The sequence below is a fragment of the Pseudorca crassidens genome, chromosome 8 (genome assembly GCF_039906515.1).
Source record: "Pseudorca crassidens isolate mPseCra1 chromosome 8, mPseCra1.hap1, whole genome shotgun sequence".
Classification (NCBI taxonomy): Eukaryota; Metazoa; Chordata; class Mammalia; order Artiodactyla; family Delphinidae; genus Pseudorca; species Pseudorca crassidens.
Window position 1 is genome coordinate 14,174,730 of NC_090303.1, and position 25,975 is coordinate 14,200,704.

Here is a 25,975-nt window from a genome sequence, read left to right on the forward strand (position 1 = left end):
GTTAAGCTGAAAACATCCAAATCCTGGAACTCAAGGCACCAGCAACCTCCAAAAAGTGGGGCTGTGGGGTAAAGCTGAAAGCAAGAGCATTTGTAGATGGTTGACTCTTGGCTGCCCCTCCTCGTGCTTTCTGGAAAGGCTGAGCACCATCCACAGCTGAGGACAAAAGAGATAATCCATGCAGCAAACTAGGCAGTTCAGTAAAAAGTCTGCACGGCCATCATGAGACTCCCTAGCCTCCTTCCCCCGCTTTGCTCATAGAACACGGACACCCAGGCTTAAACCCCATAGGCAGAGATTTGTAAGATTTCTCTCTAGAGAACTGAACAGACCAAGGATCTAGATCTGTAGATGTTGATAATGTGGAGCCCCTCAATGAAAAAGCCTTCTTATCAGCCTATGCTCAAGAAGGCTTCCAGTCAGCTTTTTACTGTCACATTCTTCAAACTTATGGTTACCGTGGGATAAGGGGGAGAAGTGATAAACTGGGAGACTGGGATTGACATATACATACTACTTTATATAAAATAGATTACTAATAAGAACCTGCTGTATAGCACAGGGAACTCTGCGCAGTACTCTGTAATGGCCCATATAGGAAAAGAATCTTAAAAAAAAAAAAAAAGAGGGAACATATGTATATGTATAACTGATTCACTTTGCTGTACACCTGAAACTAACACAATATTGTAAATCAACTGTACTCCAATAAAAATTTTTTAAAAAACAGATAGCCAATGCTGTCTTTCTATGCACCAAGCATCATTCCAAGCACATTTTAATTTTTTACGCAAATTACTTCATTTAATGCTGTATGCATTTAATGTTTTGCACATATATAGATAAATTTATTTAATCATCATAAAAACTATAAGGTAAGTACCGTTATCACCCTCATTTTTTCAAGTAGGAAACTAAGATATATAAAGACTAAAGTAACTTGCTCAAGGTTACAAGCTACAAGGTAGTATGGCCAGTTTCACAAACTTTCAATATGGACCCAGGGCCCATGCTTCCAATCTCTACAACATACTGCCCCCAAATGAAAGTAGAGACAAAGTCAAGGAAAAAGGAAAAAAGGGAAACAATGCAAACAGGCAACCAGGGACCAGAAGAAAAGGGTAAATCAGTTATAACACACTTACTCAATTTACTCATTGCATACATCAAAAAACAAAAGAAAACAAAACAAAAACCAGAAAACCAAGATGTTCTCTCATTCAATGAACAAGAGAATATGGGAGAAGAAGATTCAATACATGTAAAAGAATTGTAGCATTAAAAGACAAAAATAGAAAACAGGAGAGAAACCGAAGACAATCTATCTAGAAAAGAACTGTGGTGATATAGTTATCAAAGAAATATATAAGAAAACTTCCTGATTGAATGAGTTCATGAATATCCAACTAGCTTAACCAATGATAAAGGATTCACATTAAGAAATATCACTAACGAGACAACCTACTGAATGGGAGAAAATATTTGCAAATGACATGGGTGATAACAGGTTAATACCCAAAATATATAAACGGCTCATACAACTCATTATCAAAAAAACAAAGAACCTGATTTAAAAATGAGCAGAAGAAATGAACAGACATTTTTCCAAAGAAGATATACAGATGGCCAACAGGCACATGGAAAGATACTCAACATCGCTAATCATCAGAGAAAGGCAAATCAAAACCACAATGAGATATACCTCATACCTGTCAGAATGGCTATTATTAAAATGTCTACAAATAACAAATGTTGGAGAGGATGCGGAGAAGAGAGGACCCTCTTACACTGTAGCTGGGAATGTAACTTGGTGCAGCCACTATGGAGAACAGTATGGAGGTTCCTCAAAAAACTAAAAATAGAACTACCAGATGATCTAGCAATTCCACTTCTGAGTATATATATGAAGAAAATAAAAACACTAACTCAAAAAGATATATTCATCCTTTATATTCATTATGCTAGTTGTATATCCATGAACTCATTCAATCTGGAATGCATATATCACTGCAGCACTACTTATAATAGCCAAGATATGGAAGCAACCTAAGTGTCCATCAATAGATAAATGGACGAAGAAAATGTGGTGTATATATATATACATACATATATATATATATATACACACATACACAGTGGAATATTACTCAGCCATAAAAAATATGAAATTCTGCCATTCACAACAACATGGACGGACCTAGAGAGTATTAAGTTAGTGAAATAAGTCAGAGAAAGAAAAATACTCTGTATTATCACTTTTTGTGGAATATAAAAAATGAAACGAATATATATAATGAAACAGAGTTACAGATAGAGAGAACAAACCAGTGAAAGAGGGAAGTGCAGAGGGGCAAATAGGGCTGTGGGATGAAGAGATACAAACTGCTATGTATAAAATAGATAAGGAACAAGGCTATATTGTATAGCACAGGGAAACATGGCCATTGTTTTGTAATAAGGTTAGATGGAGTATAAACTATAAACGTACTGAATCACAGAGCTATACACCTGAAACTAATACAGTATTGTAAATCAACTATACTTCAACTAAAATAAATAAATAAATGAAGCATTAAAAAAGAGCAACATGGGAATGCATATATCTTTCCAATATCTTCTTTCATTTCCTTTAGATATATACCCAGAAGTAAAATTGCTGGATCATATGGTAGTTCTACTTTTAATTTTTTGAGGACCCTCCATACTGCTTTTCATAGTGGCTGCACCGCACCAATTTACATTCCCGCTAACCATGCACAAGGGCTCCCTTTTCACCACATCCTCACCAACACTTGTTCTCTCTCATATTCTTGATGATAGCCATCCTAAAAGGTGTGAGGTGATATTTCATCATGGTTTTGATTTACATTTCCCTGAGGATGAGTAATATTGAGCATCTTTTCATGACCTCTTTCTTAACTAAAACATCAAAACCATTTGGAATTTACACGGAGTAACTGGGAAATTGCTTTTGTTAAAATTTCCAATCACTGAAAAAGTCCAGGATTTTTTCTCAAGCAGAAAAATCATCTATAGTAAATTCTGAAAGAATAAATCATTGATATAAACTACTGACAAACTACAAAATAAAAAAGAATCCTATTTCCACCCCTGACATGTTACAAGGTCTAAACTCTGCTGAAATAATAACGGTAACAGAAATGGAATTGATTCTTTCAATTTTCACACTATATATTGACTCTTCATTTTCAGATCTTCTCCTTTTGGAGACATCAAAAAATCAGAATGAAATAATATGAGGTCTACATTCACAAAATGAACAAAGAATAAAAACTATTTCAAGCTAGATTAAAAAACATACAAACAAAAAACAAAACAAAACAAAATTTCTCTTCCTCCTCCCAGGGAGAGTAAAGGGATTTTTTTTTTTTCTCTTTTGCCTCAGTTTTCTTTTTTTTTTTTTAAGAGAATTTATTTTTTATTTTATTTATTTATTTATCTTTTGGTCACTCCATATGGCATGTGGGATCTTAGTTCCCTGACGAGGGATCTAACCCGTGCCCCCTGCAGTGGAAGCGTGGAGTCTTAACCACTGGACCACCAGGGAAGTCCCTGCCTCAGTTTCCTATGTAACTCCCTCAAGGTCCCCAGTACGTGGGGTGTACTATAGAGAGGGATCAGATGTTTTGAGGTTAAAGTCTCAGAGGAAGTCTTCAGTTGTCCTTTGCTAGAGGAAAGGTGCACACACTTAAAGTTTTGCTTAAGTTTAAAGAAAATGCAAGGACTTTTCTAATGTAAGTGTGAATGTTACCTCATGTTGAATGCGTCACGGTAATAAACTGGACATGGTTCTTCATCTCATTAGTCATTACTGTCTCTAGAGCCTCACTTACTGTACTACTACTTTAGTACCAGACTGTCACCCCCAGAAAGAATGACCTTGACTACACTGCCACGTATCCCAGATTTGGATCTGGGCACCACGGCCTCCATAACCAAAGAGAGCATACAAAATGCAGAATGGGAGATATGTGATTCCCGATCATAAATGTCAAAATGCCCTCCAGATCAGTTTACCAATGTGAAATATGGAATTTTTTCCCTATAAAACCTCATGAAACAAGGAGTGGTTATATCCTTTGTTGGAGGTGGGGAATATAATTACCTTTGACAATAGGATGTATCCTGGGGCTTTCAAAGCAAAACTATTATGCCTTTTATTTTTCTTTTACGTTTTGTGTGTGTGTGTGTGTGTGTGCAATCCTCTCTTAAACATTTGGTCTACAGATGGATAGACCTGTGATTTTAAATGGCCTAATGAGCCTCAGACAGACTTCTGAGTAACACTCATGAATAAGCCAAAGAGAGAGTCTCAGATGCTAACATTTACTGTACTAAGAACTTCTTTTCTGTTTGCAGATCTTTTTCCCTTTTAAAAAGTTAACACTTATTGAACATAATACATCCTGAATCTTTGGCAGGTGTTAAGCAGCTGACTTTAATTTTTTAAAGAACCAAATCCATCTATTACCAAACCAAAAAAAATTAGCTCTATTTATTTAGGTTATTTTGACAGTAAATCCTTCCTAGGAAAACGATTGCATTTCTCTGTAAAAATAAACTTTCCGTGAAGATTAAGACATGAGCTCATGTGGACTTACTCCTTAAAACACTGAAGGGTCCAAAATGTGACATTACATTTTCTTTTCTCTAACCCTTTAATTCAGGATGGAGGGACACAAATCAGCAATACTGGCTTAAAAATGAAATAGTATATCTTTCTATAATGGCACGAAATGCTATGGTACGGCAAGTGGCTTTAAGTTAAGGCATTGTCTAGACTGGATGTGAAATCCCCAACATGGGAGAACACTGCAGTAAGAAGGGATCAATCCCAGGAGAGCAAATGAGATTTGGAAAAAGGAGGGGAAAATTAACAAAGACAAACTAAGTTTTAATTCGTGAAAGGTTTGACCTTGGACTCAGGACTCTACCCTAACATCTGGGCTTTTTTTTTTTTATCATACATTTGTCAGTGTTTTTGCTATTTTACCAACTGGCTGTCTTCCGCTGTCTACGCCAAAGTGTTCTCTGCCTTCAGTCACCAAAATAGGGACTAAGACAACAAAATAGGAACAGGTGCCTGGAGTACTACTCATTGTTAAAAAGGACTTTGGCTTCATCGAAGGGACTGGCATGATAAAGGCTGGTTGGTGAAGTGGGATGCAGACTTGTCCAGTTTTCCAATGAGTTGCTGCTCTGATATTATAACTTTCTTTTAAAGTATTCCAGCATGGACAGGTGATGTATCCATGTGGGTTCATTTTCATCTATACCCTTGGGCTGGTCATCTGTGCTAATCAAGAGTACACACTCCAGGCTGGTTAGCTAGCATGGGAAAACATCTTAATCAAAAGACAACTCCAGATACAATTATCACAAGAGAGTCCTCAGCTATCTCCAGATCTGATAAATACCAGGGGCTTTGTTCATTAGCATGATGGATATTTTTTTAAAAATAGAAATATTCTTTAATCAATGAAATTAGAGGCAAGATGTGTGATAGCAATACTGTAATGGCATTTCTACCTTCCCATAAATGAGGTTTAGGAATCTGGTAAAAGCTCAACTGTCTAAACTCTTTAGAATGGTGGCCTTGGCTCTCTGAAGAAGTCTTGTGTCCAGCCTCTGATTTGAAAAAGCATTGGTCACCACCTTCTGGAACTACAGGCAGCTACCAGGTCAACCAGAAATCACCTATGATTTATGAATAACCAAATTGGCTAAGGTCCTTTAACAACAGTGGTCAAGAGACCTTCCTAAAAACCTGGGGCAAGTAAAGCAAACTGGTTAGTGTAGGATTAATTGGATCAAAATACCTATATTTTCTTCATGTCAGAAAAAACATTTGTCTGCCCCTGTGTCTCATATAGATATACCGTATGAGCAGATCACCCCTGGAAAAAATAAAAATAATTCATACCACTCACTCTGTGCTATTGCAGTGGAAATTTTTCTTATTATTTTGTTAAAAATCACCCAGTGATGTCTGGCTTTTTTCAGTGAATTTACTCAGGAAGGGAAAGAAGGATTTCCCATCGATACCCTGTTTGTAGATTGTTTTCTTTCATTTGGTGACGGGTAGTTCAGAAGGATTTTCCTGGTGAAGTAAGGAGGTATGGAAATGTTTTCTTGACAGCTAAATGTAACTCTAGACCAAGTCTTTTGTTTACTTCATCACACATTCATTCATCCCTGCTCATGGATAGGGAGCAAAGAAAGTGGTAAAAAAAAAAGGTCTCCATGGTTGCCAATAAAACAGTGTGAAGCAGGAGATGAAATAGGAGCAGTACCTTATATTTTTTGCTGCTGTGGTAGCCTGTCTCCAAGATGGCAACCAATGATCCTTGCCTTCTGGTATTCATGCACTTGTGTGGTCTCCTCCCATATTTTGAGGGCTGACCTGCATCATCAATAGAACATTATAGAAATAATGGTGTGTGAACTGAGAGCAGATCATAAAAGATACTGCATCTTCTGCTTTGACCTCTTGAAGCTTTTTCTCTGGGAAGCCAGTTGCCATGCCCTGGGGAGAGGCCTACTGGAGAGGAACAGAAAGCTACCAAGAATAGCCTGCACCAGTTTGCTGGCCGTGTTTCTGGATCATCTTGAAAGCAGACCATGCAACCCCAGTCAAACTTTCAGATGACTAGAGCCCAGGCCAATAAGTAACCACAAACTCATGAGAGACTCCAAGGCAAAATCACCCATCTAAGCTGCTCCTGAATTCCTGACCTACAGAAACCATTTATTTTGTTTAAAGTCACTATATTTTGGAGTAATTTGTTACGCAGCAACAGATAACTAATACAGCTGCTAACCCAACAGCATTTTTAACTCTATTTTCTTTTGACTGTCATATACTGTAGAGATTTTAAAAAGCAAGATGCTAATTTTCTTATTAGCCTCCCTTGTAGCTACAAGCAGCCCAGGAACCAATTTTGACCAATGAGACATAAGGAGAAGCCTACTAAGGTAGTTTTCTTATAAAAGGAACTGTTACAAAGGGAGAGTCACACAGCTTCCGTCCCCATGTTTCTGCTTTGAAAATAACGTCTTGAAGCTGAGGCAGCTTTCTTATAGCTGGGCTGCAGTAGGCATGAGAATGAAAAACTAATAGCAAAGGACTGTGGGGCAAACAGGAGAGAGCTTAGGTTCCCGATAACACTGCTGTCCAGGTGAACTAGTGCTGGCTACATCCTATCACCTTGGTAGTTGATTAAAAGAAACCCTATTTTTATAGCACTACTAGCTGGGGTTTCTATTACTTGCAGCTGACAGCATTCCTAATTGATGCAGACTCTGAATCGAAGAGGGAGGGCTTTAAATAACAGACCCTAAAATGCTGAATTGGCTGATGAGAAGGGAGAGGACAACAGGCTATGAGATTCCAAGTATTCCTGTTTGGAAAGAGGATTACCTTGGTTATACAGTGATGAAGCATTTGTTTTAACTGTTGCCTGTTGGGATGCATACTGAAGAAAAGAGGTATTATTAGGGGAAAATGTAGAAAAGCTGGTTGTAATAGCTTATTTTTCCAAGCACCCTATTTCTTCATATTTCAGAATGTTTAGAAAACTCACATGGGGAGGTGAGTAACTTTTCTGGGCACTTTACGGCATGTCAAATAGTAAGAACTTTTACACACATACACACACACACACACTGAGTGGTCAGGTCCTTCTGATGGCTTTGGGTTTGTATGCCTGGTTTACATACAATCTTTGTATGAAACTAAATAGGCAACTTTAAAACATGAGGTATTTTTTTTCCTTTTGGCTTTCCTCTGTTTTGATAAATACCAGTCAAGTAAACTTTTTGTAAATTCTGATTTATACTTTTCCCATTTAGCCCATGAATGGGAAATAAAAATTGGCAGGCATAAGAGCTCATAAAACTTATTTCACTTTTTGATCTACAATAAAATAACAATCATTAGAAGAGTAATAGTGGGCTTCCCTGGTGGCACAGTGGTTAAGAATCCTCCTGCCAATGCAGGGGACATGGGTTCGAGCCCTGGTCCAGGAAGATCCCACATGCCGCGGAGCAACTAAGCCCGTGAGCCACAACTACTGAGCCTGTGCTCTAGAGCCTGCAAGCCACAACTACAGAAGCCCACATGCCTAGAGTCCGTGCTCTGCAACGAGAGAAGCCACTGCAATGAGAAGCCCGTGCACTGCAACGAAGAGTAGCCCCCATTCGCCACAACTAGAGAAAGCCCACGCACAGCAACGAAGAAAAGAAAAGTAATAGTAACCATATATCAATCCTGTACTGTTTTAAAGCACATTATATGCATTATTTTATCCAATCTTCACAACAACTCTGTAAGTTTTAACAGTCCTTTTTGCCAAATGAGAAAACTGAGGATGCTTACAAAGCAAGCCCAGCCATCGTGTGGCTCCAGACTTCTGCTCTTAACATTATGCTCTAATTCCTCCTAATGTTTCTGTTACTGTTAATTCTACTGCTTGAATATTTCTCAAGGTTGTCTCCTTCCCTGATGGCCTCCACCTCCTCACTGGTCTCCCTGGCTCTCCTCCAATCTGACTGCAGCCACAGATGTCTTTCTCGAGTCTATACTTGCTCATGTTTACACACTGTCGTTTAAAGAATTAAGTCAAAGCTCCCTGACAGGGCACTTCTGAGTTCTGTGTCACTCACCCTTTACTTGCCCCCCAGCCTCTACTCTGCATTCCTCCCTGTTTTGACACCTCTTTATACCTCTCTTAATACTCATTTGATGTCCTATCCACGCTGGGTTTCTCCCACTTACCTAAGCTTTTTCTGTCCCAGACTTTTGCAGTCAATGCCGCCTCTGCCTGGAGCACTTCCTCTGACTCTTTTGGTCTGAACTCTCACAGGCTTTTCCTCTTAGACATCACTTCTGAAGCACCGTGTGCTTCTATAAATTTCAGTCCTCACTGGCTTGTCTCTCTCTTAGCTTGAATGTATAAATAATTTTCACCACCGTGCTCCCGGTGTTCAATATAGGTTCAAGTCATTCATTCTTTAAAAAAAAAAAAATGCTTGTACCCTCATTTAAATAAAAATTGACCAAGACACAGCCCATTCTAAAGAGTGAACAATTGCTAAGGAACAAAAGTGAAGCTGTACTCCATCCATTAATTTATATTACAACTAGCACCATCTTATCAAAGTAAAGCTTTGTTGGCACACTGCGTGCTACCCACACATATAGACAACATTCTGCTAGTTTCACAGATACAGCAAAGATCCCAGGCGCCTGGCCTAACTAAACTTGCACATTTAACTAGTCGTTCTCCTTGTAAAATATACCAAATTTTCTACACAGGAGAATGTATGTGTGTATAGCCAATGTACATTTTATACATGTATTATGGAACATATGGAATTACACATTAGAATATTCTATATATGTAATTATATAGTCTCTCTATATAATTAATTATAATTATCTAACAGAACAGATTCCCTTTCAATGTTAGAGTTATGTCAGCCTAATTCATGTCCTCTATCACCTTCCTAAACTCTCTGAGTAGACCAGATTCAATCAAAACTTGCTTTCCCAATATTTAGCATCCCACTGCCACCTTCTACTCCATGGGTGAGAGAACACCTCCTCTTTGTCTAATAAATCACCAATTTAATTTTCTACACTTCTTACTATCACCAATACAGATTCTAATACTGCTATGTACTTAAATATTTCTTGAAAACTATCCCTGTATCAACACCCTCAAAAAAAAAAATTAACCTGGATCTCCCCTTATCTATTTTTAATGATAGCTCATTTTTTAAAATTTCCCTGTTTAAGATTTATTTTAATTTTTTATTTCCTATTGGATGAAGCTATTCTTTCTCAGAAATTCAAGCCTGTCCACAGAGGCCAGAATTTTGGGTCTCCATCCAACTTCCTTCCTTCTGTGCTTGATGGACATCCTCTGTGGCTATCAAATGGTTCACTATTAGCTTTGGTTTTCGTAAGTGTTTGTCTTTTCTTACGTCTTCATGAGTATTTGAGTTAGGAAAGGGCATATCACGAAATGTAAATATGATGCCATTTTGAAATGAAAGGCCCTGCCTGTCCTTCAAGGATCTCTCCTTCTGCCGTAGGTGGCACTAACCAGCTGTATTTCTTGGAAGAGAAGTGACAAATTAGGCAACAGGGCACTTGGCACGGCAAGGTAAACAAAGTTTCCACAGACTAACTCCTGTGGTCAAAGTCTCCATTTTATGCAGTCACTCTGTATAGAACATTCACTCCTCCTAGGAAGAAACAGCATTCAGTACTTTAGTAACAAACTTGTTCTTTCAGAAAAAGAAAGAACAGCCTCACATTTTAAGCCTTTTACATTTCTTCCCTTGATAATACAGTTTAATTTTTAACTACTCTTCCTCTCCAAACTAATTTCAGTAGAACTTTTGAAGTTTAAAATCTGTGACTGGTTTTCACTGTCGTTACTATTGTGGTTGTTTTGTTATTGTTGGGTTATTTTTTTGAATTTTATTTTATTTATTCTTTTGTACGGCAGCAGGTCCTTATTAGTGATCAATTTTATACACATCAGTGTATACATGTCAATCCCAATCTCCCAATTCAGCCCACCACCACCCCTCCCCCGCCACTCTCCCCCCTTGGTGTCTATTTCTGCCCTGCAAACTGGTTCATCTGTTGTTGTTTTAAGTGACTTTGGCAGGAAATCAGTTTGGGGAGTAGAAAAGGTATCTAGAAAGATATCTGTAATATCTTCTAAGGTAGCAAAAACTTGTGCAAAATTGGGGGAGGAATTATCTCCAACAGGATTAATAAAATCACAATGCATGCAATTTTTGGCACTGAAACATAAAATTGGCTCCAAAGCACAGGTAATTTTGTTTCAAAGACCAGCTACTGTTAATAATATTGCAAGGAATCTGTGTTTGCAAATATTTCATTGAGATAACTGTTTTCAATTATTTTGAATATATACCCAGAAGTGGGATTGCTGGATCATATCCTAGTTTTAATATTTTGAGGAACTGCCACATTATTTTCCAAAACAGCTGCACCATTTTACATTCCCAGCAGCAGTGCATGAAGGTTATAATTTCTCCACATCCTTACCAAAACTGGTTATTTCTGGTGTTTTGATAGCAGCCATCCTCCTGGGTGTGAGGTGGTACCAGCTGTGGGTTTGATTTGCACTTCCCTGATGTTGAGCATCTTTCATGTGTGTTGACATCTGTATATCTTCTTGGGGAAAGGTCTATTCAAGTCCATTGCCCATTATTTGGTTATCGGGTTACTCGGGTTTTTGCTGTTGAGTTGTAGGAACTAAAAATGAACATTTTTCCATGTCATTTATATATCATCTGAGCTGAAGTATCTGTTCATGTCTTTTGCCCATTTTCTAATCAGATTTTTTTACTGTGGTATTGAGAATTTTTGTTTGTTTGCTTGTTACTAGAGTATTAGTCCTTTGTCAGTTATGTGGATTGCAAATATTTTCTCCCATTCTGTAGCTTGTCTTTCATCCTCTCAACAGGGTACTTCAGAGAGTAAAGTTCCTAATTTTGATGAAATTCATCTTACTATTTTCTCCCTTTATGGATTGTGCTTTTATGTCAAGTCTAAGAACTCTGTGCTGAGTCCTAGATCCCGAAGATTGTCTCCTGTTTTCCTAAAAGTCTTACAGTTTAATGTCTTACATTTAAATCCTGATACATTTCGAGTTAAATTGTTGTATAAGGTAGACAGGTTTATTTTGTTTGTTTACTTGCCTATGGATGTCCAATTTATCCAGAACCATTTGTTGAAAAGGTCGTCTTTCTTCTATGAATTGATTTTGCATCTTTGTCAAAAATTAGTTCGGCATATTTACGGGGGTCTATTTCTGGGTTCTTTCTTCTGTTCTATTGATGTATGTTGTCCCTCTTCCAATTCCACACAGTCTTTATTACTGTAACTATATACGTCTTGAAACTGAGTAGATTAACTTCCCCCACTGTATTATTCTTTTTCAAAACTGTTTTAGCTAATCTATATCCTGTGCCTTTAAACTTAAAATTTAAAAGAAGTTTGTCTGTATCTTGCTGGGATTTTGATAGGAATTGCATTTAACCTATACAGTCGTCCCTTGGTATCTGCATGGGATTGGTTTTAGGACCCCTCGCAGATACCAAAATCCAAGGATGCTCGAATCCCTTATATAAAAGGGCATAGTACAATTGGCCCTCCGTATCCATGGATGGAACCCACAGATACAAAGCGTCGACTATATATCAGTATTGAGACAAGTGACATCTTTTCTATGTTCAGTCTTCTAATCCATGGACATGGCATGTCTCTCCATTTAGTTAAATCTTCTTTGATTTCCTTCAGCAATTTGTAGTTTCAGCATACAAGTCCTATACGCGCTTTGTTAGATTCACACTTAAGTATTTTATTTTTATTTATTTATTTCGCGGTACGCGGGCCTCTCACTGTTGTGGCCTCTCCCGTTGCGGAGCACAGGCTCCGGACGCGCAGGCTCAGCGGCCATGGCTCACGGGCCCAGCCGCTCCGCGGCATGTGGGATCTTCCCGGACCGAGGCACGAACCCGTGTCCCCTGCATCGGCAGGCGGACTCTCAACCACTGCGCCACCAGGGAAGCCCTATTGTTATTTTTGAGAGATTGTAAATGGTACTATATTTTTAATTTTACTCTCCAAAGGTTCATTGTCAGTATATAGAAATACAATTGATTTTAGTATGGTTAACATGCATCCTGTGATCTTACTGAGCTCACTTGTTAGTTCTAGTTTTCTGTAGATTTCTGATGATTTTCTATGCAGTCAATTATGTCACCTGCGAACAAAGACCATTTTATTTTCTTCTTTCCAACGTTTATGCTTTCTATTTCCTTTTGTTGCCTTATTGCAGTGGCTTGTACATGCAGAACTTTGCAGACACTCTTCATTAAGTTGGTAAATTTCTCCTCTATCCCTATATTTCTGAGAGTTTAATTATGAATGCGTTTTAAATTTTTGCCAAGTGTTCTTTCTTCGTTGACTGATATGATCACATGACTGTTCTTCTTTAGCCAGTTAATATGGTGGATCCATGGTAATCCATAGATTGGAGGACTCAACATAGGAAACATGTCAGCTCTCCCCAAATTGATGTATAAGTTTGACCCAATTCCTTTCAAAACTTCAGCAAGACACATATAAGCTTGTATTTTCAAATACTGTACCTTGCATCTCTGGAATAAACCCCACTTTGTCACAGTGTATAACTCTTTCTACATATTGCTGAATTCTATTTACGAATTTTTTTAAAGGTATATTTACTTCTATATTCATGAGGAATATTGATCTGTAGTTTTCTTTTCTGTACTGTCTTGTCTGGTTTTGGTATCTGAGTAAAACTAGCATCATAAAATGAACTGCAGTGTACACTATCTTCTTTTAATTTCTGAGAGAGATTGTGTAAAATCAGGGTTCTTTTTTAAACACTTCCTTGGGGGAGTTTTAAAATTATGACTTCAGTTTCATTAATAGTTATAGGGCTATTCAAATTATCTATTTGATTATTTAATTATTTTATATTGGGTGAGTTGTGACAGTTTGTGTTTATTGAAGAAGTGGTCCATTCCATCTAACTGTCAAGTTTATATTCATACAGTTGTTCATAGTATTCCTTTATTATCCTTTTGGTGATGTCTGCAGGGTCTGCAGTAATATCCATTCTTGATATTACTCATTTCTGTCTTCTTTCTTTTTATCTTTGTCTGTTTTGTTGAGGTTTATCAATTTTATTAGTCTTTTAAAGAACCAGCTCTTTGTTTCAATGATTTTCTCTATTGCCTTTTCTATTTTTAATTTCATTGATTTCTGCTCTTACCTTTATTAATTCCTTCTTTCTGCTTACCTTATTGATGTGAGACTTTTTTTTTTCCTGATGTTTGTATTTAGTGCTAAAAATTTCCCTCTCAGTGCTGCTTTAGCAGCATGCTGCAAATTCTGATACACTGTATTTTCATTTTCATTGTGTTCAGTTTTTTGTTTGTTCTTTACTTCTCTTGAGATTTCCTCTTTTATCCATGGATGATTTACTTATTTACAAGAGTGTTGCTTAGTCTTCCAGTGTTTGGAGAGTTTTCTATTATCTTCCTGCTATTGATTGCTAGTTTAATTTCATCGTGGTCAGAAAGTACACTCTGCGATTTCAATTCTTTTAAATTTGTTGAGGTTTTTCTTGTGGTCCAGGGAATAGTCTATATTGGTATACGTTCTGGGGACACTTGGAAAAAATATGTATTCTGCTACTGTTGGATGTCAGTTACATACTATTGGTTGACGGTGTTGTTGAGTTCCTCTATTTACTTGCTGGTTTTCTGTCCAGTTGTTCTACAGGTTACTGAGAAAGGAGTGTTGAAATCTCCTACTATAATTATAAATTTGAGTATTTCTCTTTTCAGTTCTATCAGTTTTAACTCACGTATTTTGCACTCTGTTGCCTGCTACTTACCCATTTAAATTTCCTACCTCTTCTTGATGTATATACCCTTTTATCATTATATAATACCCCACTGTGCCCTGATAATTTGTTTCGCTCTTAAGTTGACTTTATTTGGATATTAATATAGTCACTCTTGCTTTCTTTCGATTAATGTTTTCAAAATACCTTTTCCCATCCTTTTACTTTCAACTTACAAATTTTATTATATTTGAAGTGAGTTTCTTGTAGTCATGTTTTATAATCTGCTCTGCCAATCTTTATTTTTTAATTGGTATATTTCAACCATTTATTTACAATGTAGTTTTTTTATATTTTAGGACTTGAGTCTACCCTTTTGTTTTGTGTTCTGTTTTTCTCTATTTCTTATTCCTGCCTTCCTGTGTGTTACTTGTATATTTTTTAAAATTCTATTTTGGTTTAGATATGGTGTTTTTATTTTATCTCTTTATATAGCTTAGCTATAGTGTTTTTGAACTGTATCTCTTTATATAGATATTTAAGTGGTTGCTCTAGGTATTATATATGCCTATTTTTAACTGTCCACAGGTATTGTCATTTTGCCGGTTTAAATGTAGAAACTTACTACCCTTTACATCTCTTTACCCTCTTTTGTTTATAATGGTCTTACTTAGTTCCTCTACATATTGATACATTTAGAACCAGCTCAGTGTCTGAATTTTTGATTTAACACTCAACCATAATTCAGAAAATTCCAGAGAAATCTCATATATTTACCCATAGTTTTACTTACCATGTTCTTTCTTCCTTCCTTATGTTCCAAGATTTCTCCTCCTCCCTCCTCCAACTTTCATTTTTATTTAGAGAGTTGCCTTTAGTTATTATTTTAGGGTAGGTCTGTTAGTGACAAATTTCTCTTAGGTTTTTTCAGCTGAAAAATGTCTCTATTTTCCCTTCATTCCTGAAGGATTTATAGGAGGTTCTGCATTGACAATTATTTTCTTTTAGCACTTGAAAATTATTGTGCCAATTCTTTCTTGGTGTCTATGACTTCTGATGAGAAATCTTCTGACATTTGAATTGTTTTTTCTCTATAGGTGAGGTGTCATTATTTTATGGTTGCTTTAAAGATTTTTTTCTATGTCTTTAGTTTTCGGAATTATGATGTGTTTGGCATGGATTTCTTTGGTTTTTTTCCTTCAAGATTTGCTTAACTTCTTAAATCTCTACATTTATGTCTCTCGCCAAATTTGGGAAGTTTTTAGTTATTATTTCTTCCAGTACTTTTTCAGCCTCACCCTTTTTATTCTGTCCTTCCAGGATGCCAATAACAGGAGTGTTAAATCCCACAGGTCCCTGAGGCTCTGTTCACTTTTTTTTTTTTTCCAGTCTATTTTCTCTCTGTTTTTCATATGAGGTGATTTCTAACATTCCATCTTAAAGTTTATTGATGTTTTTCTCTGGCCCCTCCACTCTGCTGTTGACTCCATCCGCTGAGGGTTTCTTTAAAAAAATATTTTATTATTTTTAGTTCCAAAATGTCCACTGGGTTTTTTTTTTTTATATCTTCTATATCTTTGCTGAGACTTTCCATTTCTTTGCTTAGACTTTCTGTTTTTTTCTTTTGTTTCAAGCATTTCATAATAGCTAGTTCAAGCATATTAATTATGGCTGCTTTAAAATATTTGTCAGGTAATTCCAGCATCCCTGTCATCTCAGTTTTGGCATCTACTGATTGTCTTTTTTCATTAACCTTGAGATATCCCTAGTTCTTGGTATGATGAGAGTGATTAAAACCTGTGCAATTTGAGTATTATGTTATGAAATTCTGGATCTTATTTAACCCTTCTGTGTTAGCTGGCTTTATTTACTCTCTTTCAGCAAAACCCTTTCCTCTCCTCCCTCCCTTCCTTCTTTCCTTTTTACTGTATTTATTGGCACATGGAACGTTAAAATGGATTGAATTATTAAGTCCAAGACATTTCATATAACCCTCTCCTACTCTGCAAAATCCCAGTAGTTTGGAGGGGAATAATCCCACCTTTGGCTTCAGCGGTTAGCCTCCTTTAGCCTAAGCCATTTTCAGGTGCCCCTCTGCCCTCATCAGCATTAAAGATTTGGGAACAGGCACATAAGCCAGGCTTAAACCTTTCAGCACCTAGTGACTCTCAGGCCTTACCTATAGTTTATTAGAAATGTCCTAATTGGCCCAGTCAAACTAAAGCAAAGCACCCTCCTTCTCCTCTGAAGGTGACTTAGGAAACATGCAGCCATAACTGCTGCCGGCAGCAGCTCTGTGACCTTGTAGAAAGTCTTCTGAGGACAAAACAAACATATGGAGAACAGAGACTCAAAGTCCGAGCCCTGATTCACCACACCCAGGGCCCACACTATGCAGGATTTTCAGTTACTTAAGTCAATAAATCAGTAGTTCTCATCCCTGGCTGTCCATTAGATTCCTCTGGGAAGCTTGTGGATACCTGAGACCCATCCTGTTTAAGTGTTCTGAGCTAAGTCCCTGGCATTTATATTTTTTAAAAGCTCCCCAGATGATTCTAACACTCCTCCAAGGCTGAGAAGCACTACAATCAATCCTCTTTATTGTTGACGACTACTGAGTTAGGTTTTCCCTTACTTGCTCTTGAAAGCATTCTAACTCCATATTTCCAAAATTTAACATGCATACAAAAATCACTTGATGATTTTCTTAAAATGCAGATTCTTATTCATGGCTCTACAGTTAGTATTAGTTTGCCAGGGCTACTATAACAAAGTACTACAGCTGAGTGGCTTTAAAAAAGAAATGTATTCCAATTCTGGTATCTAGAAGTCAAAAATCAAGGTATTGGTAGGGTTGGTTCCTTCCAAGGATTCTGAGGAGAGGATCTGTTCCAGGCCTCTCTGCCTGGCTTGCAGACAGCATCTTTCCTCTATGCATGTCTCTCTGTGTCCAAATCTCCCCTATTATTAGGATACCAGTCATATTAGATTAGGACCCACCTTAATTACCTCATTTGGACTTGATTACCTCTGTAAAGACTCTATTCCAAATAAGGTCACAGTCTGATGTTCTGGGGGTTAGGATTTCATATAAGAATTTTGGTGAGACACAGTTTTCATCCAAAATGGGTGGGGATTGATTATTTGTATTTCTAATGAACCTCCAACTGATGGCCATACTGCTGGCCCATGGATCACACTTTGAATAGCAAGGTCCTACCTGATATGTTTCTTATGCTTAAGACTGAGAGGAATTGAAGCCCTGCTATATTCCAAGATGAATGGCCTTGCATCTACCTGAGGCATAACCAGCTAGTGGGCAGAATGCTAGAAGTGGACTACTGGTCATGGATGTGGTATGGATTAATTTAAGAACACATGTACAAGAGACCACCTCACTCACAGAGGGTCTCCTCTAAGAGAGCTAGTTGGGAGGAGGACCTTTAAGTAACCAAACACATACAAATTCACTGTACCAAAAGGTCAGAAATAATTTTCTCTTGATGACTTTAAAAATAATACTTTTACATAACTTTCTTTTTTCACAATTTTTTCAATATTTTTGAAATATGTATGTATTATATTAATAAGTGGAAAGAAATGTTATTTTTAAAAGAATTATCCTTAATTGAAAAGTAAACAAACAGAAGCAATAACATCGACCGGGTCTGTATCTTTATGAAACAGGGCAGTGATTCCTTGCTGCAGTATTTGAGAGACCCTGGTATGCTAATGTTTCGCCATTGTTTGGACATGATGCTGAAGTTTTACTAATGTCACTTAAAGTACTAAAGTCTTCCTGTTTTCTATGTATGGAAACCAAGACTACTGCTCATGTGAGATTTTGGGGCATAAATTTGAAGTGAGTCTGGTCAGTGAAGTTGCGTGTTTTTTCACTAGCCATGTTCAGCTTCACAGATACAGGTGTGACATAAGTAGACAGTTGGATTTAACCAGACTTGGGGTTTTGCCAGTCAAATGCAAAGAAAGGAGAGAGAAGTAAGGAACATGAGATTGCAAGAAATGTCATACTGCTGGGCAATGGAATCCCGCCAGTAGGCGGAGAAGGGAAGGCACAAGGAGCATAAGGAACAGCTGAAAAGAGACACAGCAGAGATTTTAGTGGGAGAGTCCTCAGGTAGGGCTGAGGGAGTGAGAGCTAGAAACACAGGAGGTGATGGCCATTCTGGGCTGTTTTTATGAAATCAAGTTTTCTGAAGTGGTACAACCTCTAGGATATCACTGCCTGAGTGAGCTGCCAACAGGTGGTGGTAGAGATCATGGAAGCCAAGGAGATCAAGAACAGAGAACCCTGCGTGTTGTTCGAATTATCTGCTTGGATGTGGAAACTGCTAAAAATAAAAGGAAAAGTGGTCACGAGTGAGATAATGACCCAAATGCTGACATCTTCAATAGGTAAGAGGGGCCAGGAGGCCAACAGATGACAACAGAAAGGGCTAAGAGTAATAAAGTCTGATGACACGCATGTCAAAGACAGAAGAGGGAAAGACAATTTAGAAGCAGAAGACAGAGAAAGGTGATACCTACCTGGACTTCTAGCCCGGATATATGTGGAGTAGGCAGAAATCAGAGCTATCATTGGACAGGTCTTGGAAGAGAGGCAGTGTGCTCAGGAGACAGCCAGGTTGGGTTATAGTCAGAGCACTTTCCAAGCAAAGGTTGAGACTGTGGGGAAGTTGATGATGAGAGATCACGATGGGGAAGTCAGGAGAGTGAGGGAGCAGAGCGTGGCAAGTGGGACGAGACTGAGACGTCACAGAGCAGTGGCAGAGGTGGAAGGTGGGGAGTTCTGAAGGAGACTGAGGACGTGAGGGCTGATGGGACCGGTCTTGGGTGTGTGCACTCAGTGACAGGCAAGCCCGGGAGGCCTTGTGGCTGCTAGATACTACAGCCCAGGAAATGTGGTCCAATACCTACAGGGAGGGGCTCTTTCCCAGAACATCTGGCTGTGCTCTCCTCATGGGTATCCCGCTTCACATGTGTGCCATGTTAGATCTGTGAATGCCGTCCTATGACAGCAATGACTAGCTGTCTACCAAAGGTTCATACTCTCCTTTCTTACTGTAGGATGAGAAGCAGCTTCCTAACCTGGGACTACATGTCCCAGATACCTCCCCTCACCCCAACCCTGTGAAATTAGATGGAGGCATGAAATAGGTGCAGCTAAGTTCTGGACAATATGAACAGGAGTGATGCATGTCACTGCAGGCCTGACCCACAAATACTTCTTTCGCATGCTTTCAGTCTTATCCCATTCACTGGCTGAATGTAAAGGTCATGGTGACACTGCAGGCCTCCTATTAAATACGGCAGAGCCTTTCTCAGCCTGAAGGACTATACACAGCAAGTCTTCTGATCAGGAGACTTTATGTGAGAACAATATAAACTTATGTTGAATAAGCCCCTAAAATTTCAGGGCTCATTTACTACAGCAGCTATTGTTACTTTGACCAATATGTATCTAACATGTGTCTCATAATTGGACCCAGAGACCTCTTCAAAAATTTACTAAGATGCAGTGTCCCTACCATGCACCAACCATGACCCCATACCCCCTCCCTAGCTCATGTAAGGAGAGGACTAAGAAAAGGCGGGAGGTGAATGCTGGTTTATGAGGAGTACAGCATATGTAGGGAGAAGGAGAGACAGGTATGCCGCACACCCAAAGCCACGCGAGAAAAAAGTAAATATGTGAGGTGATGGATGTGTGAATTAATTCAACGGTGGGAATCCTTCACAATGTGTGTGTGTATATATATCAAATTGTCATGTTGTACACTTTAAATATATTACAAAGTTATTTGTTTATTTATTTGTCAATTATACCCCAATAAAGCTTAAAAAATATAAGATATCTGCCTCTGCTATTCCTCCTGCCTGACCCCAACAGATAAGGATCGAAGTCTAGAAGAGGGTGGGAAGAAGGTAAATCACACCCTTCCACTCTAAAGAAGTCTAGCCTGTGACAGGAGAAAGACAAGGCTTTAAATTGAGTATGGCGTTAGACTAATATTTAAAAAACTGGAAATATTTGGAGTCATTCCAATATGATGTTAAGAGATGGGAAAGTAGGAGAGGGGTCCAACATAACAGCTGGTAAAAATCAAGACCATTTTCTGTTTCCATCTCAATGAGTTGAGATTCCTCAATATAGGGGTGATACATCATATAGTCACTCTGACTTGTAACTATTCAGAGGTTAATACAGAAATACCATATAGAAGAAATATGTAGAAGTCACTAGATAGAAATGTATGGGTTAACTGAAGACCTGATACATACTAATAGAGGGACAATGTGGTTGGCTGCTTGGGGCTTTAGAGTTTTGAATAGTGGTGCTGCTGTGCAGTAAGTCACTGGGTTTGTTGTTAATAGACCGAGGATCGCATCCCAGCTCTATCACTTAAGAGCTACAAGAGCTTTACAAGTCACCTATCCTCTTTGACCTTAGTTCCTTCCTCTGGAAAATGGGGATTATGAAAATCTACTTCATGAGATTACTAATTAAAATGCACTAGGGCCTAACTGAACACTTGATATAGAATATGCAGTCCTGAGAGGCACTTAAATCAGAATTTGATAACTGGACATTTATATAAATGGTAGGATAGTTTTTATTCTGACCTTGTTGTCAATGTCAAATACAGCACAGATACAGTACTGACAGAGTACTACATGACCAAATTATTCCTGGGCTGACAACAACAAAAGAAATGGTCCCTTCCTGACTCATCAAAGGGGAGAAAAAGCATGATACACACACACACACACACACACACACACACACACACACAAGTCTATAACAGTTATACGTATACATATAACTATTTTCATGGAAAATTGATTTATAGCTTTAAAGAAAAAAACAGCCTTAAAACCATGTAACCCCTAATGCATCCTTTCCCTAAAGCCATAAACACACCTCTGGTTATCCCGTCCAACAAAAATATACCACAGCAGGTGGAGTCACAAAGAAGTAAATGGTTTCAATCTTTTCATTCATTTTAGTCTATTCCCTCAACAAAAACTTCAACCTGCAGGTGCATGCAGCATACTTCTGCAATGACAAGAGCAGTGTATCTTTGTAACCGGGGCTTTGCCTAATGATGTGTGAACTAAATGTTAACTGCAGCAAAATGACTCCAAGCCAAGAAAGCCCCCGTCGAGGGTCTCGCCTGGAAGAGGGGCTAAGCCACAGGAACACACCAGAGTAGGGTTGGATCTTTGGTCCCTGGGAGATCATCATTACTTTCCTTACCTTCACGTTCTAATGTTTTGAGGGCAGTGTGTGAATTAAATTGGAATTTTCAGTTTGCAGACACTCCTCACTTGAGGGTCCAAATTTGATTTCAGGCTGGAAACGAGCATCTAAATGAGTTTGAGAGAGGAGCAGGTTTTAAGAAAAGTCCAACCAGTCAAAGTAAAACACTAACCAATTATCGTAGGGAAGCAGTTTCACATCTGGAACTGGTTATACGTGGAACAGAAGGAAGAGTTTTCTTAGGAGAGTTGGTCTGATTATATTTTTAAAACAAGAGAGAGTAACCTAGGAATGCCAGCTCATCTCAAATGCAAACAGGTCTCCTCGAGCTAGTGAATATATTTGTTTATCATTTCAACGAGAATCATTAGTACTCTATCCATAAGAGGTTTCTATCAGTTGTTGATCAACAAAGACAAATTTTCAAATGGCCCTTTGAGGTGCACAATTTGTCTGGGAGTTTTTGTGTATTAGGGTCAAATCTAGGTGTTCAGACATCTTGTCTCTTTGAAAAATGAAAAGATGCTGTGAGCAGAAGCATGTTTTTGGCATCAGACTGACCTAGATTTTAATTTTATTAGCTGTGTGACTTTGGGAATGTTACTTAATCTATCTTTATCTTTTCCTTATCTGGGAAATGGGAATAATTCCTATCTTGAATAGATCTCTGTTCCGGTTATTACACTAAATCATATAGCTTATGTAAAATACCTAATGATTATGGGACTACGTGGCTATAAAAAGTATTCCACAAAAGTTAACTCTCTTGACTCTCCCTTTCTCTCTTTCCTCTATCCTTTATTAACTTATTTTTCTAAAAGCAATACATTTTTGGCAAATACAGTGAGACAGGAGGTTACATGTTCCCTATGACTTAAAATTTCAGTAGCATAGCACAAAAGAATAAGAAATGAAACACATAGATTTCAAAGTGTTTGCCTTTGGATATCTCAGAAAAGTTTATCACTGTAGTGAAAGGCATTTCATGGAATGTATCTCCTGACATGTATTTTTATGACTGTAGCAAACTGTACCTTTATGCTTTCTCTGCTGCCTACCCCCAACCCACCGAAAATTGTCCACAGTGGCATATTACAATTTTTGATTCACCAAAATCAAGGCAATCACAGGGCCCTGGGGTTACAATACATCTTGGAACTGTCTTTGTAATCCACCTCTTTCGAACATTCAGGGTTACCAGTGGACAAGTTGGCAAACGAATACTTTGCCCAGCATGGAGGACAAAATTCTGCTTTGCAATGAAGAAGTTTAGTGTAGCTAAGAAAGATGCTGAAAAGCAACGTTTTACTCCCGAGGAGCAGGTTATGACCTTTCAAATGAAACTCAGCCAGAACATTTATATCACATTAACACCAGTGAATGGAAAAGAGAGAAAGGTCAAGGATATAAACATATTTGTGAAGGCCTCGTGACATGGGTCGTTTTTATTGCCTTTCCCTTACGTTTTTCTGAGGTTGATAATACATTTCATGAAATTAATAGTAATCTTGAATCCTTTCTATTTTCCCCACTTGAGTCCAGGTGCAGGAGCAACGAGGATGAGTTCGGGGACTGAGAGTGGCCCGGTGCTGCTGCTGGGACCAAGGAGATCAGGGTGACAAGTAAAGATGATATCAAAAACACCCGATGCTACCGACCCAAAGTGGTGGAACAATGCATCCATGCATCCGAATTATCAAAAGAAAAGAGAGATGTTTGTCCACATTTTTAAACCCCTAAGGACAGTTCTCAGGCACTTAGACTCGGCCTTTGTGTGTATGATGCACAGAGTGCGGGACGAGATAGAGTCGATACTTAAATGACATGCGAGAGAAGGGAGCCGCTTGATGTGGTTGAGCATTTGCTCTCCTTACACTCTGTTCTGTTTATAAACATTCCAGCTATGTGAATAATAAAGAGCCAAGCCCAGGCCTTTGTCATCCCTCCATGATCTTTCTGGTACCGAAGGGGCTCCGGAGGAGGTGTTGAGTTTTTGTGTGCTAAAGCTTGTCAAGGGCACATCAAAATGTAATAACGAAATCAACTACCAGACAGATTGGATGGCAGATTTTGGCAGCTAACAGGGAGCTTTCTCGTTATAGGACGTGCAAGCTTGTGGGTTGCACTGCAATTAGAAATGAATTTTTTTCTTCTTTGCCTGAGCTCTTCTTATACTTTTCATTCTCATAAGTGACAACAGCAAAAGACTACTTCTCACTCCCTAATGTACTCTATCCATCTCCGTGTTGCTGAAGTGACTGGTATCTTAGCATCAAATTTTAAAACATCAAATCAGTGTCCTTCAGTGTTTAAGAGACTGTGATACTTCAAGGAAAAGCCAGGGATATACTGCTTAAACTAGTTCTCTTGAATTTTTTCTGTGGGTGCAAAATATCCTTTTGGTACTTTTTGTAATTGTGGTGGTGGTGGTTTTAACCATATGTCTCCAGTAGGAAAGCAAGATCTTTGTTTCTTAACAGCTGATGTGTACTTGCTACTGTGTCACACCGGAGTCCATAATACTGTCAGTGACAACTAAATCATTTCCACAGAAGCTAATTATAGCATTCGGGAAGGGAGAAGCAACACTAATTTTCTGCCACTTAATAGTCAGATTTCATGTGAAACAACCGAGTAAACCAGGTCAACCTGTTTTTCAGAGGTTAAAAGTGGGACACCCAAAGTGGTAAAGTGTTTCCCCCAAGATTTACAGCCTAGCTGGGCCAACATTAGGAATACATGCAACTGATCAGGCGACTCCCAGATTATCCTGGTTGTTGAAACCATAAACAATCCTGGAAAGGAGTGGAATAGGAGCTGCAGGTGAGGGGAAAGGAGAGAAGTGATTGAATTCAGCCTTTTAAATAGACTCAAGGACTGTCCATTCATGAGTCAGCTACCATCTTAAGCCACTGAGCCCAACAGGAAGGTTGATGTATCCAACTGTTACAAAGAGGAGATGTAGAGAACCAATGTACGGACACCAAGTGGGGGGAAGGGGGGGTAGGATGAATTGGGAGATTGGGATTGACATGTATACACTACTGATACTATGTATAAAATAGATAAACTAATGAGAACCTACTATATAGCACAGGGAACTCTACTCAGTGCTCTGTGGTGACCTAAATGGGAAGGAAGTCCAAAAAGGAGGGGATATATGTATACGTATAGCTGATTCACTTTCCTGTACAGCAGAAACTGACACAACATTGTTAAGCAACTATACTCCAATAAAAATTTATAAAAAAAAAAAAAAAAAACGAAAAAGGAGGTAATGGACAATAAAGTCACAATGCAGTTTATGTTTTTTTTTTTTTTTAACAGGATCAGAGGTTTCAATTTTAGTCAACAACAACAATAAAACCTCAAGAACTGGATAGTAAATCCTTAAGAGATAAGAAGAACTAAAGAGAGGAACTAGCCCGCATATTTATCATTCTTTTTATTTTACTGGGAGCGAGAGGAAATTTATTTACACATCCAAGATTTCTTTGAATCAGCAACAATTTTTTAATGCATTTAATATGTACCGGGTGCTATACTAGTTTCTGGGATCACAGAGGTAAACTAGAAACCTCCTCTGCCCAGCCATGATCAAGTAAAAGTAATGAGGAGATAGAGGTGCCGAAACCAACTCATGCACAAAGATGGAATTATCATGTCTCCTCTTCATGGAAACGAATCTGGAGCTGAGTCTTGAACAAGCATTTTTAAGACAAACTTGAATGAAAGGACATAATAAGCAGAGGGAAAAACACCAGTCAAAGCAAAGAGGGTTGGAGTACAGCGTGAGGAATGAGGCTGGAGACTCTGGCAGATGTGAGATTTTGAAGAAGATCAAATATTCCATGACAAGGAGTTTGGACAGAAAGAACATTCAGGGGCTTTAAGAAGGGGATGACATGATCTATGCCTTTTATTAAGAGCTTTAGGCAGCACTGTAGCAAACGCATTGAAGAGGCTAGTATTATTATATCAATACAGATTTTTCTTTCAAAACGATGTTTGGTAGCAGCCACTAGTGCAATTCCCCTAACTTATTTCCATGAAAACACAGCAAAAGTAAAAATACACCTAAAACCAGTATCAAGAGACAATGTCCAAATCTAAGAAAACAGGCAATAATTAGAAGATAGTCGAGCTAGAGTGAGATATGCCTATCTCCCTAACATCTCCCCAATATTCTACTGCAGCCAGAGACTGAAAACCAGAAAGCCATGGTAGTAAACATAGGGGGAGAAGG

At 38.3% G+C, this 25,975-nt stretch overlaps 1 protein-coding gene across 6 annotated transcripts in view; it reads right to left on the minus strand.

The window, feature by feature from the left end:
* Positions 1-25,975, minus strand: part of SUGCT (succinyl-CoA:glutarate-CoA transferase) — a 681,818-nt gene that overhangs the window by 163,226 nt on the left and 492,617 nt on the right. The gene's annotated exons all lie outside the window — the stretch shown is intronic.